This window comes from Salvia miltiorrhiza, chromosome 7 (assembly GCF_028751815.1).
Source record: "Salvia miltiorrhiza cultivar Shanhuang (shh) chromosome 7, IMPLAD_Smil_shh, whole genome shotgun sequence".
Taxonomy (NCBI): Eukaryota; Viridiplantae; Streptophyta; class Magnoliopsida; order Lamiales; family Lamiaceae; genus Salvia; species Salvia miltiorrhiza.
In genome coordinates, this window is record NC_080393.1 from 50,523,740 (window position 1) to 50,529,234 (window position 5,495).

Here is a 5,495-nt window from a genome sequence, read left to right on the forward strand (position 1 = left end):
TTTGATTTATTGATATCAATTTGCCCTCCAACTTATGATTTATGATTCCTGGTGCTTGTTCTCTTGTGAATTATCTGATCAATGATTTACATGTCTAGCTGTTCAGTTTGAGTCTTGAATGCGATAATTGTTCAGCCGATTCAGGAATGCATGATATAGTGTTAGCCTTGAGTCTTGAATGCGATAGGTGAAGCTATAGGAAGCTATTCTTTTTGTGCTATTGGGAGTTAATTTATTCCTTGGAGTCTTGAATGCGAAAAGGGATTAATTAATCTACATTCATAGGTGGTCGTTAGAGACGCTTGTGATTAACATAGTGATCTTTCATCAGGGTTGGATTAAAATTGGTAATTGAATCAATAGGTTAAGTGCATATAGTTGATTAGTGAAAATACATCCCTAGGGTCAGACTTTCCTTTTATTTGAGTTAATCATCATAGTGTTTATGCTCTTTAGTTTTATTTAGTTAATTTTAGTTTAATATTCACCTTCATATTTGTTTACTTGCATACTGTGAAAGTTTGTGTAGGAAATAGATAGAGTGATTTCGTGTTACAATCCCTGTGGATACGATATCCGATTGCTGTTTATACTACAATTACACCGTGTTAGTTGCGGTATTTTTGTGCTAATAAAATTAGTGATCAACTTTTTGGCGCCGTTGCCGGGGATTGTTTAGATTTTACTTTAATATTTCCAATAGGACTTAATAGTACTGCAAGATTTATTTGTTTTTATTTTTTTTTTTCTGGCTTTTATAAGTTGTGTTTCTGTAGGTTGCATATGAACACACGATCTCACGAGACTCCTCTCTTTGAGTTCGACCCTGATATCGACAAGACCTTGCGCAATCTTAAGAAGCAACAGAATCAAGTTGAGGATAATACGATGGCTACTCCAGAGCAAATCCAAATTCGAGCTCTGCAAGAGCAGTTGAAGAAGCTGCTTGACGCACAGGAGACGAGAGAGGCTCCGAAACAACCAGCCATCAATGAAGCGTTCATACCACAGTATGTATACCAGGAGCCCCCACGTGTGAACGTTACCAACTTTGAGCTGAAAACGGGTCTGATCACGATGGTTCAACAGAGCCAATATGGTGGACAGGCGATCGAAGACCCTAATGCGCACCTGGCGCATTTCCTGGAGCTGTGTAGCACGGTGAAGATGAATGGTGTCCCTGATGACATTATCCGTCTTCGTCTTTTTCCCTTTTCACTGCGGGATAAGGCGAAGTCGTGGTATCATACGCTGCAGCTGGGAAATAATGTCGTGTGGGAGGACTTGGCTCATGCATTCCTACGCAAGTTTCATCCACCTGGCCTTACGTTGAAATTGAAGATGGACATCGTGCAGTTTCAACAGTACGAGGGAGAGAAGCTAGCGGAGACGTGGGAGCGATACCAGGAGAAGCTCAGAAAGTGCCCAGGCCATGGTTTTGATGAAGGCACGCTCGTGATAATGTTCTACAATGCCTGCGGGGAGCGTACGAGGATGCACATGGATACAGCTGCAGGCGGCTCTCTACTCCAGAAAAGCAGCTCTGATGCATGGAGCATTATTGATAGTATGGCTTCTACGAGCTACCAATGGCCATCTGAGCGTATGCAATTGAATAAGGTTGCAGCTGCGTCCACTTCTGATCCTATGGCAGCTATGGTTACTCAACAGGCAGCGATGGCTACACAGCTGGCAGAGCTGACTGCAAAAATTGGTGAATTGAATGCTGGACGTCATGAGCAAGCTGTGATAGACCCATCAGGCTTGGGAAACGTCAATTATATCAATGACAGAAATTATGGGAATTTTCAGCAAGGACAGCCAGGGATGTATAACAGAGGTCAGCCATATCAGCAGGGTCAGCAGCAGTTTCAGCCAGGAGCACGTCCGCACTCAAATCTTTCCTATGGAAACCCAAACAATGCTGTGCAACCTCCACCAGGATTTTCTGTTTCTAGTGGGGGAGTCATCAATGAGCCAAAGAAGGATTCGATGGAGGACATGATGAAGCAGATGCTCATGAAGATGACTGGGATGGAGGTGAATGTTGGAAATAAAATCTCTAACATGGAGAATAATTTCTCAGCATTATCTAAGCAGGTACAGATGTTAGAGAATCAAGTTGGTCAGATTGCCAACCAAGCGGCGGCGCAGCACAAGCCGGGCCAATTCCCAAGCAACACTACTGTCAATCCTAAGGGCCAATGCAATGCTATTTTTGATGGCACTTTGTCTACAAAAGAGATGAGGATGAGCAAGGAGCATGAATCTCTGATTGAGGAACCACACAAGGCTCCTATTCCACTTAGGGAATACATCCCAAAGGTTCCATTCCCCCGTAGGCTGATGAAAAGAGAGGTGCTTGAAGAGCAATATGCTGTGAAGCCGAGCAAAAATGTGGATGCCAAGGAAATCAAGCTGGAGGTCTCCAATTGCAAGAATGAGAAAGAAATTGCCAATCCCGAGGAGACAGAGCATAGACGCATAGTGGATGAGCTAGAGAGGCTACTCGAAGAATCGAACCGGCGTGCACAGCCTCAAACTCTCTCAAAATTGCAGGATCCCAAGGAAAAAGAAGAAAATATAGTTGTTCACACCAAGAAGATGGGTGATGAGGATAAGAAAATCCCGCAGGCGACAGCTGTGGGCACTGAGCTGCCAATGAAGCTACTATCGAAGAAGAAAGATCCGGGTAGTTTCACCATTGAGTGCGAGATTGGAGGAGAGCTCTTTCCCGAGGCTCTTTGTGATTTAGGGGCTAGTGTCAATGTGATGCCCATCTCTGTTTTCAAGCGGTTGGGAATTGGAGATCTCAAGCCGACTTCGATGGAGATTCAAATGGCGGATAGATCAAGAGTGAAGCCGAGAGGAAAGCTTGAAGACATCTTTGTGAAGGTTGACAAGCTCGTCTTCCCTACGGATTTCTTGGTCCTCGATATTCCTGAAGATGCAAATCCGCCGTTGATTCTTGGTCGATCATTCTTAGCTACGGGAAGAGCTATGATAGATGTGCCGAATGGAAGCGTCGTTTTTCACGCAGCTGATGCGCATGAGTCCTCTGTCTCTGTTCGTGTTAGGCGATCTGCCACGCATGCTGCGTTTGATGTTCATTGAGACCATGAGGTATCGTCGAGCTCTAGACGTTAAATTAAGCACTTGTTGGGAGGTAACCCAACTGTTTTTCTTTGTTTTATTTTTCCTTTCGTTTAGTTTCTTTTCGTTTCTTTTTGTTTCTTTGTTTTCTTTGTTTTGGGTTTTTTTTTTAGTGCAGCGTTGAGCTTGGAAGATGCGGGAACTCGCGCTTGGTTCATACCACCACCATGGAGCATGTGTTTCTGTGAGTAGTGACACACATATCATCATCCCTCCAAACTTATTTTCGAACTTATGTTCTGTAATAAGTTTGGGGGAGGGGGGTGAGAGTAGATATGTGTATCACTTTTATTTTTTTTGTTGGCTTTATTGTTTTATCCTGCTTGGTTGGTGGTGTGTGTTTGTGATTGTTTTTTTTTTAGATGATTATTGCTCCATTAGATTTCTGGTGAGATGCCAATGATGATTTCTGTGAAAAAAATTTTGGAGTTTGATTTTCTTTGATGATTTAAGTATAACTGGAACTAATTTGCATAATTCTAGAGTGATTTTGACCTTGACTTTTGGACGTTGAATAAACCTGTGAGATTTTGAGCCATAACTGTTTATCATACACAGTTTATTCTTTGTTGTGAGTTTTGTCATGCATATGTAGTGATCTTCTAGAACTTGCCATGGTTTCTGTGTCGAGGTTGCTGTTGTGCCCAGGATTAGGAGATGATTTTAGGCCATCTTTTGTTAGCCACATTATTTTCCCAAACACTGTCCTTATTGAAAAAATTATCCTTTGTTATCCACTTTGAGCCTATTTAGCTTTTATTCTTTAGCCGGATGATAGGGGGTGATGTAGTATATGGGAATCTTTGTGTGGTGAATATCATAGTGGTTCATGAAAAAAAGGGGATGATATTGTGATACTATTTACTCTTATAAGCTCTAGAAAAGTTGTGGAAAGAAAAGAAAAAAAAAAAAAAAAAAGAAGAAAAAAAGAAAAAAAGAAAAGAAAAAGAAAGAGAAAAAAAGTATAAAGTCGAGTGTATATTGAGATATTTGTTTGAAAATCGACTTTGTTTGTTGGAAATAAATGGAGAGCATAAAAGAGTGTTTAGTTCTGTTTTGTGATGATTAAATCCCTTGGTTGGAGTTGATTATGGTGACATAGTTTGGTGGAAGATGGAATTTATTCCATACTTGCTTTGTGAAGTTATAAGGTTGGTGTTCTTAATTATGTTGAGTCACTTAGCCTATATTTCCCTACCTTAACCAATGTCCCTACATTATAACCCGAAGAAAAAGACCTTTCTGATCTTAGCCCTGGCACACTTTTAGCGATGGAGATTGTAGACGATTGGCAAGCCTATGGTAAGAAATCTGCATTGCATTGAATTCGATGAGAGTGTACACGTCCCGTTCCATCAATTGAGAGTTGAGTGATACACATACCTTGTGAGATTCAATTGTTTGGAATGTCAAGGTTGATTTTGCTATAGATTGTGTTTATTGGTGAATTTTGTGCTTAATTATTGAGGATTTGATAATTCTATCATTCTTTATTATTCGGAGGCATCTATGAGCTAGATTTCTTACCCATTCGTGTTATTGATTTTATTCTTCCCATTATTCGAGGACGAACAATGGCTTAAGTTTGGGGGAGTTGATAACACTCATTTTTCCATGGTTTTTTAATATTCATATGATGTTAATTTTATAGGAAATTGAGTGTTGGATGATTGTTTTGTGCTTAATTTGCTTTATCTTGTGAAACATGATTCTTACTCGAACTTTGAAGGAATTTGCAGATTTATTGAGTTCGAATTTGGAACAATGTTCTGAAATAGAAGTTGTAGATCGTCTCGATACGAGTTCGTGAGCGCAAACGGATCATAAATCGGAGTTCGGACGAGAAAGTTATGGCTGAAACAAAAACGTCGCGCGCAGTAGTAAAAATTCGGCGACCCAGACGGCGACCGCCGGCCAGGTCGCCGAATTCCCTGTTTCAATTTTTGGCCTCCGGTGGAAAATTCGGCGGTCGCCGAATCCATGAAGAAATTGGCCATTTTTCGGCGACCCAGACGGCGATCGCCGAACGGGTCGCCGTTTTTAGGCGTGTTTCCGTTTCCTTCCACGTTTTTTACGTTTTTCCAAGTATTTTCGAGCTCAAACACTGTATTTTACCCTGACACTATAAATAGGTCTTCTTTTGACCTATTTAGGGTTCCCAGCTTTAGTTTTTCAGTTCTTAACATTCATATTCCAGTTTTATAGCTTTAGAATACTTTAGCTTTCCAGTTTTCAAGGCTTGGATCAAGATTGAAGATTCAAGCCGCTACTCTCGTTTTAATTCGGTTTTATACAATTTAGTTTTTATAATTGCTTTCTATTTAATTATGTTCATGTTTAAT